Source organism: Pyrus communis, chromosome 9 (assembly GCF_963583255.1).
Source record: "Pyrus communis chromosome 9, drPyrComm1.1, whole genome shotgun sequence".
Classification (NCBI taxonomy): domain Eukaryota; kingdom Viridiplantae; phylum Streptophyta; class Magnoliopsida; order Rosales; family Rosaceae; genus Pyrus; species Pyrus communis.
In genome coordinates, this window is record NC_084811.1 from 17,577,074 (window position 1) to 17,592,101 (window position 15,028).

The 15,028-nt window shown below is 39.9% G+C and overlaps 2 pseudogenes; both read left to right on the plus strand.

Annotated features, from left to right (window-relative positions):
* Positions 1-10,064: 10,064 nt before the first annotated feature.
* Positions 10,065-10,852, plus strand: LOC137744443 (blue-light photoreceptor PHR2-like; annotated as a pseudogene).
* Positions 10,853-10,854: 2 nt separating this feature from the next.
* On the plus strand, positions 10,855-12,316 carry LOC137744444 (probable aspartyl aminopeptidase; annotated as a pseudogene).
* Positions 12,317-15,028: the final 2,712 nt, after the last annotated feature.

Below are 15,028 nucleotides of genomic sequence, written 5' to 3' on the forward strand. Positions count from 1 at the left end.
AAAGAGTTTTAAATATCAATTTATAAAAGACTAGGGTTTCACCATCACCTAACAATCCTATGAATTTATACCAATTACTTATGATCTACACATGCTACTTTGAAGTTTAGTTTTTCCTAATTTATATTCTACTTGGAACCTCCAACATAGAACGTATATCTAACATGCAACCTGTTCGGACGTTGGGTTCAAATCTGAACATGAAAAACTCATTATGTTTTATGAAAACTCTTTGAAAAACCATGCAATCCCTAAGACGTGGTGTTCATCTTAAGTGTAATTACAATTATTAATCAAAAGAAGTCATCGTCAATTTCAGGGAACCTTCTGACCAAAATTGTATCAAATTACTTTTCTAAACATCCTAATGGTGATCAGGCATTAAGACAATTAGATAGTTTTAATCACGGTGATTAATAACTCAAAGTATGCATGCAATCAATCATAAGCAGTTAAATAAAAATTACATATTCATGCTAAGGCTAAGGCTTTGCCCTAACAAAACGAATTAGTTACGCATATTCATAATTGAAATCACAGAAAATATTATTAAGAATAAAAGGAATGAAAACATTTTAAAGTAGAAAATCTTCAAGAACCCTAGCAATTACTCTTTGTCTCCAAAGTTGCATAAAAGAAAGTCCACCCCCCCCCCCCCCCCAAAAAAAAAGACTTAAGAACGGCCGAGCAATATATTTGCTAAGCCATCGCACAAACCCTAAGACATAGGTCTCTTATTACAACTAGGAAACTAAATAATAATAAAATAACTTAGAAAATAAAGTCTTAATTAAACTAGGAGAATCTGCCAAGTACTTGTCCGGCTACGTTTTAGCCTCAAATCTCCTCCAAATCCAGCCCAAGATAGCTTGTTTTGAAGATCAGGACGTTCTATACACATCTCCAGAAGGTCACGAACCCATCTGAGGTCATCTTAGGCTTCAAAAACGTAATTCAAGCCCAAAACGTCACTATTCCAGCACCGCGTATCGCTCCTTTATTTTATCATCAGAAAATAACCGTTTGGTGGAAAAATCTGATATTTTGATACGACCAAGCTAAGTGACATAGGAATATCCTCCAACTGGAATTACTCCAAAATTCGTCTATGTGGTCCTGTTTTGCTCCAGAAGAATTCAAAAGTCCTATATTGGAAATACAATTCAAAGTATCAAAATTCTTCCAAAATATTAACTAAAATATACTAAGAATAGGGTTAAATATATAATATAAAATCTACTCATCAAAATAATCCATAAGGCTTGAGGAATCTACTGTGGTGTTTGCTATACTGCCATAGCATTCAATGTTGCAGGTGGATGTGTTCCTTGGAATGCATAGTTTGCTTTGTGAAAACATTCTAGTTCAGAATGTCCTCTTTTGTCCTCTCATGTCACATATCTGACATTCAACCAAAAAACCTATAGATGGTGTATTTGCATTCCTGTGAAAGCAAATAACAGTTGTATGACCCATTTTGTTGCATATCAGGCACTCAATTACCACATTAGACCTGTTTCAATATTCCTAGACCACATATCAGATCCATTTTGCCTTGAATTTCCAAATTGAAAACCAGAAGAACCACCAGAATTGTAATTCTTGCCTTTAAAGCCACCATTTGATAGTAATTATTGTTACCAAATAGTTATGAAAGGTTTTTGTGCAAAAATTGATATTGAACCACCAAAATTAGGATCGTTCACCATAAAACCAAAACCACATGACTTGAGGACCATAAGGCTGAGGATCAAAAGATTGAGGCTGCTGTGAAGGATGTGCCTGTGGAACATTAGGATATGGCTGTTGTGGAGATGGATATTGCTCTAGAGTACCAAAGAACTCATGAAGGTTGTATTGGGAAGGTGTAATAGTACCACCTGTAGTAGCTGGAATATGATAGTGCCCGAACAAAATGCATTTGATGACAACTGAGTTGAAGTAGACCCTTGAGTGTAAAGAGCATACAAACTTTGAGACAACACATTAATTTCTCTTTCTATTTCTTTTTCAGCACCTAACAATTGAGCACAAAATTCTTTCAAAGTTATAGATGATTCTCTAGCCAAGATCATAGTTCTAATGATAGCATACTCTTTTAGTAATCTTGCAACACCACCAATCATAACATCATTATCATAAATAAATTCCCTGCAACGGTTAGCTGTTCTATAATATTCTTCAATCTCAACATGCATTTATCAATCAAGTCTGTCCCTTTCTGCATTGTATGAAGTACAATTTTCAAGTGGTTAATTCTGGACTTAGACACAGAAACAAAACGCTCCACAAGATTTGACCAAGCTTTAGAAGCTGTCTTACAACGAAGAACATACTCAATAGCTTCATCATACAAGGTTGCTAATAAAAGACTAAGCAATGCCATATATGTTGATTCCGATTCAATATAATGTACAGTGATCTCAGTAATAACCCCAGTAATGGTATGAATCACAAATTTGGGTGGACATACATCAGTACGATCAAAATGTCCTAACATCTTATAACCTTTCCAAACTGACTCAAATTGAAATGCCCATTTGGCAAAGTTCTCATCTTTCAATTTTACGGTATTTCCAGAAGACTTTCAACTTTAACACTAGTAATAATAGTCATGATGAAATGCTCAGATTATATTTCACAGAGGAATTTAGCATAGCAAAGTGAGAAACACTCTATCAAATGAACAACTGAATGATTGATGCTTTCTTACAAACCAAGAAACAGTGACACTTTCTTATTAAACAAGAAAGATTGATATTTTCTTCCAGAGTAAGAAGGACTAATACTTTCTACAGATCAAGAAAGACTGATACCTTATTGAATCAACCAAAGAATTAACTGTAAATCACATGAACTTTTGAAAAACACATAAATCCCCAAATCATAGAATTTGACAACTTGAATCGCAGAACACTTATCACAAAGTAAAACTCATGTATTGAAAATCCAAATTCACTGGATAAAGATCAGGACAATAACACTTGAGAAATATCCTGCATCAGTAATGCTTTCTTGAACCCAGAAACTCATTCGAAGAACTCAGAATCCACGAACACACAACGAATTCTGAATCGAACACCACCCAAATCAGCAGAATATCCAGAGACGAATCAGTGGAAGAATCACGATCGGAAATAGCTGCGAGTCATTGCCGGTGATGATACCATGTTACATGTTCAATTACAATAATACCCTCTAACATCCTTAGAAATCATCCTTCAACTTCAAACTAATTACTTATTCTCTTCGATCAACCATATCATGACAACTGTATATGGTTAATTAAATGTTGGAGTTTTGAGACTCCATGTCCTACATCAGGGAACACATGTTCCCCAATAGCATTTATATATGTTTTGTCATTTATACTAATTGTTATTATTTGGACCATTTAGAATAAAGATTGAAGACTTGTACCTTATAGTTGTGTGGATTAAACTTGTATATAGCCTCATATAATTAATGTTAATTAATCAAGACAACGGGTTTCCGTTGGGGCCTTGGAAGTTAAAATTAATCAGAGTTCATTAATTTTAATTTCGAATTAAGTTTTTAATTAATATATTAATTAAAAACAGTTTTGATTAAGAGACACAACTTTTAGAAAGAGTTTTGTACTTTCAAATATGTTCAACAGGTATTTGAAAAGGTGTGAGACAACCTATATATTTGCAGTCTTAGTTTCCAACAGAATCAAAATTTTTTTCTTCTCTCTCTTCCATATAAAATTTTCAGAGGGTAAAGACACAAAGCAATTTGTCAGAATTCTATAATCTAGTGCAGGTTATAGAATTAGGTAGTTGTATCATGGTCGAGCAAACGTCGTAGAACCACAAGTACAAGAGTCGGACGAAAATACTGTTCGAATGACATAGCTTTGCTAGCCTCTATCTCTCAATCAAGTCAATATCATTTTTATTTTCTGTATTTATTGGTTCTAGTTTCATTCTGTATTGCAAGTATATTTGATAAATAAAGAATCGATTATTTTAAATTATGTTATTATTTGGGAATTGTTATTGGTACTCCAAAATTCTCATTTTACACTTCAAACTTTCTATATTTAGAAAGAAAAATACACTTGTGAGGAGTGTAGAATGATATTTTTGAAGTGCGAATAACACTTATTATTTTTATAATCTGAATTGTTCTCCAACATAAAATCTACTTAGAATTATAACATGGTTAAAAATTGAGTAGCTAAGATATCCTTTTGTTTACCTATGGCTGACGAAGTTAGCTGCAAAAGTCCCCTCTCCCGACACCATGTTCCTGAATCAAAATGGGAACCCTTTTTCGTTTAAAAATCCACGAGAGAACTACTCCCCAAAACCGAAAAATCTCTCATTTTCGTCACTCGAATATGTCAAGCACTCCCTGTTGAATTCTTGAACTCTTGAGCCTTGAGTTCCTCCAACTCTTCCTCTGATGATGAAATCGAGACAATCCTTCTTGGCCTTGAGCTTCTGAAACCGGCCTAATTTCCTCTACAAACCCTTTTATGTCGTTGAACCATCCTTACTTGGACAAGTTTTTGTGCCCAATTCAAAGTTGGGTTGTCCACCTTCACCCGGAATCCAGTATGATCACTGTTTTTTCTGCTCAAACAAAACACAAGACTTTGCAAATTGTAAAAGTCCCCTTCCCCTCCCATTTCTTATGAGAAAGCCTTCTGCTTCTTTTGGTTTTGAAAACCCAGCCAATTACAATAATGATCGGGAATTGGAATTGGGTATTACCTTGGGAATTCGGTTTCTGATCTAGACTGTTTGGAGATTTGGAGAATTAATGAGGAGGTTGCCTTGGAGGAGAGGGAGAGGGAGAGGGAGGGATGTGACGGGGGAAGGGAATGGATTGTAAAAATGCTATAATGGTGTGTTTTTGAGATTTTGAGGGTCGTCATTTCATATGTTTTGGGGAATAATGACGCACCCCGACCCGAAATGTTCATATGGACACCTGAATCGCGATGTACTGGCCGACACCTAAAAGGTGACGAAGCCATAAAGTGTACTGATGTGGAAAATGTGAATAAACTAAAACCTAAAAGTGACTAATTTAGAGTGTGCATGAGAGTGTGATTGACTCATATCACACAAGTGATGTTAGAGCATAGATAAATTGCAGTAAAAGAAGAGCAAGGACATTGATACCAAAAGGAGAAGTCTCCTACATGACAGCTTTTACCAGCAATCCTCGTTTGCCGCTAAAATCTCGGAGAGGTGAAAAATAAGGGTGAGTGGGCCTGTAAATAAAGTTTTGTAAAACCTTTTTGAAAAGTGTAATCCCTCACTATAAAACAAGTATATGGTTTCCCAAAAATATTATAATAATAGTAAGTAATAGGTACCCTGCAGCAGAAGTGTGTCAAAGATGTAGGGTACAACAACAAGATATCTCAACATTAAATCTCAATTCGATATCACTAGAAAACAATGCTCATTAATTTATGTAGGCACACAAGTCCATTGCAGAGGTATTTAGACAATGGAACAAGCTGGGTGTAGGTTTTACATTCTAGTACTACATCACATGAACTGTGCTAGTCGCATCACATACAAGTCTAACAGATCATACAAAAGGACCGGCTGACACTTAACTCTGGATCCAAAATGAATGTAAAAGGTGCATGTGAACTACACGTGAAACTAGTCCTTGGCCCAGGACAATACAAATAACTAAAAGACACCGTACAAACATGTAATAATGAGCAGGTAAAACGCAAGGATGTCATGCCACAAGTTTATGCTTACAAATAATATTAAAACATAAGTGTGCAAAAAGTCTATTTGTAAAGCTAAACATGTCATGTCATATCATAAAATGTAAAATCAGTTGTTGGGAAAAATCACATGTATAAGTAAAAACGAGAAGACCCATGTGGACATCGAAATTTCGGTGAAGTGAATGTTGACCAATAATTAAAATTTCAATGTTCACGTGTCACATAAATTTTACATGTAGCGTGTGACTCAACGAAAAATTGAAATAAATTGGAAAAGTCATCAAATAGGACACGTGTCATTACCTGGCAGAAATGATTTATTTCATCTGATTATTTAAATCCAAAAATCAAGTTTTGGAATTCTATAAATAGGAAGCCAAGGCATTCATTTTGGGAGGAAGGAGAAAAGAAGGAAGAAGAGAAAGAAAGAAAGGAATCTACATCACACCAAAACCTTGAAGCCTTGAAACTCTAAAACTCTCAAGCAAATCCCGAAGGATCAAGAAAACACTCTTCGTTCTTCGTCAAACCCTCCTTCAAGGTCAAGCCCAACGGCCCTTGAAGAACTTCCGCCGACTCAAGATCAAGCCCCGACGGCCCCTTGAAGAAAGTGTTCATCATCCGTTCATCCTAAGATCAAGCCCCAACGGCCCTTTGGATCAACAACCTCAACAAATTCACACATCCAATCGTTCTTCGAGATTAAGCCCAAAAGCCTTGAAGATCCGTTCATCATCCATTCATTCAAGATCAAGCCCAAAAGCCCTTGAAGAAATCCACACAACCATTATTCAAGATCAAGCCCCGACGGCCCTTGAAGAAAGTGTTCATCGTTCATCATCCGTTCATTCAAGATCAAGCCCAAAAGCCCCTTGAAGAAATCCACACAACCATTATTCAAGATCAAGCCCCGACGGCCCTTGAAGAAAGTGTTCATCGTTCATCCTAAGATCAAGCCCCAACGGCCCTTTGGATCAACAACCTCAACAAACTCATACACCCATTCTTCAAGATCAAGCCCAACGCCTCTTGAAGATTCGTTCATCAACTGTTCATCCTTAGATCAAGCCCCGACGGCCCTTTGGATCAACAACTCATCCACAAACCTACACCATACGAAGATAGAATCAGAGGATCAAATTACAAAGAGATTGTAACCCCAAAATCATTAATACAAAATATATTTTGTACACGGTATTTTTGTTTCTTGTTGCAGGAACTTTTCGTGTTTACAAATTTGGCACGCCCAGTGGGACAATCTCTACCTCTCATCTCTGTCTCCGTTCAAGATATTCAAGCACAGTCCATGACTTCAAACAAAGAACAAGTCATGACTATCGGCACTACCTCCATTGAAAAACAGCTGGTTCAGATGAAGGAAACAATTGCAAGGCTGATAAAGACTGCAGAGGAGAAAAACTTGCAAACTGCCGGACTCATCAACCGTCTGGAGGCACAGCATGGCGTCAAGGTAAAACCAAGCTCTCTTCCAACTAAGAAGACCGAAGAAGGCTTTAACCCAAATGCCTACGAACTCATGTCAAAGGCTAGGCATGACTTTGCTTCCTCTTCAAATCTTGGAAAGAAGGTTTCAAACACCGTCAATGACAAAGATCGTGACCTCACCAAAACTCAAAAGAAGTTGAAGGAGCATGGTTACGGAGTTGACAACAACCAAAGCACACCTCCAAAATCAATGGCATCAAACAAGGGACAAGCCGTTCTTGCAACCACCAAGGGAAGAAGCATAAGCACTTCCGCCAAAAATGGAGCATCCATTGGTGCCACAACCACTCCTCAACATGCCGCTGCAAAGTTGGTACTGCTAAGCAAGCAAGAGCAGCATCAAAGGAGCGAGTCGGTCATCCACCTGACCTTGCTGGGGGCACCAAAGCATGCTATTGAGGCACACAAGATGACACCCCAAAATGGCCAATGGGGTTCTTCATCAGCACTATGGATGTCTGAAGGAAAGTCATGTCTATTGGCTGCACAAGTCATGACCATCGGCGTCACCTCTGTTGAAGAACAACTGGCTCAAATGAGCGAAGCAATTGCAAAGCTTACACGGACTGTGGAAGAGAAGGATTTGCATATCGCCGCACTCATCAACCAACTAGATACGCGGCTCGACATGAAAGTCGACCCAAATGTTGGTCCATTAAAGAAAGAAGTCGACGAAGAAGAGAAGCCTCCAGTGGAGAAAGTCGAAGAGAAGCCGAAGCTAGACCAAGCAACGGCGTTCATGGAATCTCTCTCTATCCAGCAGCTACAAGAGATGATCGCAAGCACCATCAAGACACAATACGAAGGAAGCTCACATGACTCAGTACTGTACTCAAAGCCTTACTCCAAGAAGATTGATGCTTTGAAGATGCCAATGGGTTATCAGCCCCCAAAATTCATGCAGTTCGATGGAAAAGGCAACCCAAAGCAACATGTCACCCATTTCATTGAAACTTGCAACAATGCTGGGACGGAGGGAGACTACCTCGTCAAACAGTTTGTGCGTTCGCTAAAAAGTAACGCTTTTGACTAGTACACTGACCTCGAACCTAAGTCTATCAACAGTTGGGACCAGCTAGAAAGGGAATTCCTCAACCGTTTCTACAGCACTCGTCGTACTGTAAGCATGTTAGAGCTGACCAGTACGAAACAGTGGAAAGATGAACCTGTCGTCGACTACATAAATAGATGGCGTTCTTTAAGTCTGGATTGCAAAGATCGGCTTTCTGAAACCTCTGCCATTGAGATGTGCGTTCAAGGCATGCAGTGGGGACTACACTACATCCTTCAAGGCATCAAACCACGAACATTTGAGGAGTTAGCCACCCGCGCCCATGATATGGAGTTAAGCATCACCCGTCATGGGAAGAAAGAACAGATCGCCGACTACAAGAATGACAAAGTTTTGGGGCCAAAGGTGGATAAGGCTACGTGGAAACCCACCAAGGAAGCAATGACGGTCAACACAACTCCAGTCAAAATCCATACACGAAGCAAGGCAATTCAAACCGAAGCTTTTCGTGATCAAGAGATACGTAAACGCACTTTGAAGGAGCTTGAGGAGAAGACTTATCCATTCCCCGACTCTGACGTGGTTGCCATGTTGAAAAACTTGCTTGACAAAAAGGTGATCGACCTACCTGAGTGAAAACGGCCAGAAGATATGAACCGTACTGACAGTCCAAGGTACTGTAAATTCCACCGCTTCATTAGTCATCCGACGGAAAAGTGCTTTGTGCTAAAAGATCTCATCATGAAGTTGGCTCAGAAAGGGATCATCGAGCTAGATCTTAATGATGTGGTGAAGTCAAACTATACCACCGTCACTTCTGGCTCTTCGAACTCAAAATCTTCACCTCAACCGCTGGGGGCATGCTCCAAAACCATGTCAGACAAGTCAAGTGAAGCTGAAGGATGGACTTATGTCACTCCAAAGAAAATGCACAAGAAACATAGGTCTCCTCCACAAGTTCACCAATCGGAAAGGGGGCAAAGCAGCTACCGTCAACCTTCAAAGCTACATGAAAATGTTGAGGATGATGAAATTATGACACAAAGATCGCCCGTTGCCATTACGATGCGCGATTTCTTCCCAGAAGACTTCTTCAATCACTCAGTCAAGACTCCTTGCTATGAAGATTGCAAGGAATGCCTCTCTAAGATCGTTTGACAAAATCATAAAAAAAAAAAAAACGCTCCTCGTTCGCACGAGCCTAAAAGGCGACAACCAAAGCTCCTGGTCTGCACGAGCCTAAAAGGTGACAACAAACGCTCCTCGCCCGCAAGAGCATAAACTGTGTACGGCAAAATCATCATCAAAACCATCACTCATTTGAACTACGTTATGACTTGATCTCTTCTTTGGAAGAGTACGTAGGCAACTTGAAACTTCAAAACTTCAAGTACAGTCACATCAAAATAAATAAATAAATGTTTCATTAAAGAAAGTCAATTTTATTACAAAAGAAAAGAAAAAAAAAATACATATGTTACTATGTATTAGAAAAAAAAAAAAAATATATATATATATATATATATATATTCTCTATCCAAAAAAAAAAAAAAAAAAAAAAAATATATATATATATATATATGTTAAAGTGGGTTTGCCTACACTTAAAACCCATGCCAACTCAAAGAAACAGAAGTTGAAGTCCACAAAAAAGGAGCAGCCCAAATCCAGGCCCAAGCCATGCCCTCAACCCGCAATCCCTCTACTTTCTGTAGAATAGGTTTCTTCAATTGCCAAACAGCCATGGCCGACGAAGCCAAAGCCAAAGGCAACGCCGCTTTCTCCTCCGGTGACTTTACCGCCGCCGTCAACCACTTTCTCCACTCTCTCACATCTCTCTCTCTCTCTCTCTCTGCATCCATCCATGGCGACGATCCAGAGCGTCAAGGCTAGGCAGAACTTTGACAGCCGTGGCAATCCCACAGTCGAGGTCGATATCATTCTGTCAGATGGAACTTTGGCTAGAGCCGCTGTTCCAAGTAGTGCATCCACTGGAGTTTACGCGGCCCTTGAGTTGCGCGATGGAGGCAAAGACTACCTCGGAAAGGGTGTATCGAAGGCTGTCAACAATGTTAACACAATCATTGGCCCCGCTTTGATCGGCAAGGACCCAAGCGAACAGACTGCTATTGACAACTTCATGGTTCAACAGATCGATCGAACTATCAACGAGTGCCTCAACTCGGCCAATAACGAGTCTGTATCGGTCTTGCCCGTCTACTGCTTCGATCCGAAGGACTACGGGAAATCCTCTTCTGGGTTCGATAAGGCAGGCCCGTACCGGGCGTCGTTCTTGGTCGAATCGGTGGCGGACCTCCAGAAGAATCTCCAGGCGAGAGGGTCCGATCTGGTGGTCAGAATCAGGAAGCCAGAGACGGTTTTGGTGGAGCTGGCGAAGGCGATCGGCGCTGACGCCATTTATGCGCACAGAGAAGTTTCGCGCGACGAGGTTAAGGAGAAGGAAGACGATTGAGGCATTGGATCAGATGAAGGGGCTGCCGTCTCGCGGCGACGTGGAGCCTGGTGATATTCCAACATTGATGGACTTGGGGCTTAATCCTTCTGCCGCATCTCAGCCTGCAGCACTGGTGATGTTATGGGAATGAACATGGTCTCCAAAGGTGTCCAAACTTATGGTGGTGGCTTGTGGCATACATGGTTTGACCGTGACTTGACGATTGCAGGAAGGGTGATAGTGGCAGAAGAAAAGGATGGCTCTGTTTCGTATTCGCATAAACTTGTTCGAATTGAGGAGCCCATAATGCAGATCCCTACTCTGGCAATTCACTTAGATAGGGATGTTAAAGATGCATTCAAGGTGAATACACAGACGCATCTTCTTCCCATCTTGGCAACGGCAGTCAAGGCCGAGCTCAATAAAGTGGTTGCTGAAGATGCTACTTGCAGATCAGCTTGGATGCGAACCGGAACATATATCTGATTTTGAATCGCAAGCATGTGATACTCAACCAAGCATAGTAGCTGGTGCCGCAAAAGAATTTCTGTTCTCAGGAAGGCTTGATAATCTTTGCATGTCATTTTGCTCTCTAAAGGCATTGATAGACGCAACATCTTCTGATAGCAACCTTGAAGATGAGTCTGGTGTTAGAATGGTGGCTTTGTTTGATCATGAGGAGGTCGGATCTGATTCAGCCCAGGGCGCTGGGTCTCCAGCCATGTTGAATACTCTTTCACGAATTACAAGTTCCTTCACCACAGATTCTAAGCTGCTCAAGAAAGCTATTCAGAGGAGCTTTCTTGTATCTGCTGACATGGCACATGCCTTACATCCTAATTATATGGACAAACACGAAGAGAATCACCAACCCAAGTTGCATGGGGGCCTTGTGATCGAACACAATGCAAATCAACGCTACGCAGACGCTGGCCTCTCCACCTTCGACATGGCAGACCACTATGGACCGGCTGAAGATCTATATGGCATCTTTATCAATCGAGTTCGTCAGGAGCGTCCACCAGAGTACTTGGAAAAGGTCAGAGGTCTTACGAAATGGGTGCCACCGCCTGTTAAGATGACAAGTAGTTTTGTAAGGGACAGTATTAATGTTTCACGAAAGAGAATGGACGTGGCTTCCTTGGACATGCTTCAGTTTCATTGGTGGGATTATGCAAATACTGGTTACCTTGATGCACTAAAACACCTTACAGATTTGAAAGAAGAAGGTAAAATTAAGACAGTCGCCTTGACAAATTTCGATACAGAGAGGCTACAGATAATCCTAGAAAATGAGATTCCTGTTGTAAGCAATCAGGTCCAGCATTCCATTGTTGATATGCGTCCTCAACAGAAAATGGCAGAGCTTTGTCAGCTCACAGGAGTCAAACTTATAACGTATGGGACAGTAATGGGCGGTCTATTATCTGAAAAGTTCCTCGATACCAACTTGAACATTCCTTTAGCCGGGCCTCCATTAAACACTCCCTCCCTCCAAAAGTACAAACGAATGGTTGATGCCTGGGGAGGTTGGAGTCTTTTCCAAGCTCTTCTTCAGACACTTAAAGGCATTGCTACTAGACACGGAGTCTCCATAGCTACACGTTGCAGATGAGAGAGATTCTCTTCTTCGAAGATTTGCAGGGGATTTTAAGCAGGGTGCAGAAGGAGATGCAAGCTTCGTTCGTCTGGCTATTTCAACAGGTCTTCTCTCGGACTAAAGGCTCCGACTTTGGGAGCTGCAAAGGAAGCTGGGCGTGGCTTGGGAGTCCGAGAGGTCACTCCTCCTTCGATCATCGACCTCCTCACGGCTGTGCTCCATCTTCAAACTCTCCGAACTCCGCTGCTTCAGCTCTCCAAACTCCATAGCCACAGCAACAACATCCACTAACTACCTCAAGCTCCTCACTCTGGCCACCGTGGTCAAAATCGGCGAAGAACTTCAGTGACCGCTGTCAAACGACTAGCCGATCGCGAAGCTCGACGCTTTGCACTACTTCAAGATCTGGCTGCTTCTGCACCTCCGCCATGGCTGCTGCCTTTGAATGTGATCAACAAAATCAAAGTTTGTCAACTCACACCCAAAGATCTCATCCGTCTGCTTGCCTTTGTTGTTGCCTTTGAATGTGATTGACAAAATCAAAGTTTGTCAACTCACACCCAAAGATCTCCTCCGTCTTCTCTCGGACTCGGCCTGGGTTTTCACTCACAAACTCAGCCTTGCAGATCACCATATAAAGAAAAAAAAATGATGGAATCTGGCTGGACAGCACCATCCAAAAAAAAAAAATATATATATATATATATATATATATATGAATGGTGTATCAGTGCCACCGAAAGCAAAGAAAAGTTAAAAAAAATAAAAAATAATAATAATAATAATAATAATAATAAATAATAAAATAAAATAAAAAGGAATGATGATGGACGGTGATGTATATGTTTTATCTGTATTTAGCACAATACACTGAATAAAATAAAGCATGTCCATTAATCTCCAAGAAATTACAAGTGTGTACAAAAAAAAAAAAAAAAAAAAAAAAAAAAAAAAAGATTGAGCTTTCACAAAGGATGTTCACGTGAAGCCCCATTACTTGGCAAAACTCTAGAAGCGGAAGCATCGGAACAGAAGGCATCGGAGCGGGAGGCATTGAAGCTAGAGCATTTCAGGCCTCAATACTGGGTGGAACGCTAGATGACCCAGGAAAAAGGTGCCTCTGGAGATAAGCCGCAAGCTTTTGACGGTTGATAGGATTTTTACCACCTGCATAAAAGGGTTAAAAACACCTAAAATACTTGCAAGAGAAACAAGGTTATTGTAGTATAATTGGCTCAAGCAAGGTCGTTCTCCACAAGGATTAATTTAAAGAGATCAAAGCAAAATCAATTCTCAACTAATTAATTAAAACAAAGTTTTTCTTTTGAAAGAGGTGATTTAATGACCTAAACTAAGAAAAACGAATTTAATTAAAAAGATTACTTAAAAACCACAACTTTAAAGAAAGATACGGGGAACAATTTTTAGGATTCAAAGATGAGAAAAGTACTAGGGTTCCGCCGTCACCCTAACAATCCTATGTAGCTTTTCTAAATTACTTACGAACCATACATGTATGTTTTGAAAGTTAGGTTTTCCTAGAGTATATCCTACTTGGAACCTCCAACATAAAACGTATATCTAACATGCAACCCGTCCGTGGTGTTCAGATCGAATGTGAACATGCAAGACTCATTAAGTTTTATGAAAACCTTTTTTAAAAAAACCATATAACCCTTAAAACGTGTCGTCCATCCTAAGAGGTTACACATATTAACCACAAGAAGCTTTAGTCAATTTTAGGGACAATCCTCCGCCAAAATTGCATCAAATAACTTTTCCAAATATCCTGATGGTCGCGAATCACTAAGACAAATAGATAGTTTAAAGCACAGTGATTAACATTCCAAAACCTGCATGCATAAATTCATAAGCAAAATAAAAAGAGACTACATATTCTTGCTAAGGATCATGGCCTTGCCCTAGCAAAAAGAATTAGTTACGCATATTCATACTAAAAATCATAGTTTTTATTGAAATAGAAAAAGAATGAAAACACCTTGTAGAATAAAATCTGAAAATCTCTAAACTTTTCCCAAAATCTTCTCTCCAAAAGTTGCATCCGTTCTCCCCTCTTTTTCCCCCAAAATTGTATATATGAAAAAGGCCCCCTAATTTAGAACGGCTGACCCTTTTAATATCTCTCCCTCCAGCCAACACAAAAACCCTAACTGACACACCCCGTCCCGAAGGAGGGCATGCTGGCCGTCACATGAGAGTGACGTAACCATTTGCACAGTTCGGAAGCTTTAAAGATATACAACTTCTAAAATGAAACACCCGAAGGTGAGTCCTTATTTGGTCCATTCTGTCAGAACACCGTTGAACTTCCTCGTAGTCACCACACCTTTGCATTTCCTTAAACCTGGAGGGGCGCAAAACAAAATTGAGTGGGTCAGCAAAACGAACGTATTCAAAACCTTCTTTTCTCTTTTGCATATACTAACCCCTCGCTGTAAAACAAGTATAGTTTCCCAGAAAATAACATATATACGTATGTACAAATATGCCAAACATGCTCCAAAATATGCCATTCATGCTTGAGAATATGACATTCATGCTTGAGAATATGTCATTCATGCTTGAGAATATGTCATTCATGCTTGAGAATATGCCACATTAGAATCTCATAATAAATGTAAATGCTCAAGCATAATTCACATCAATAACATATAATCTGGCAGCCGGGAGTCACCTAACGTGACATGTACCGCTGCATATAGAGCT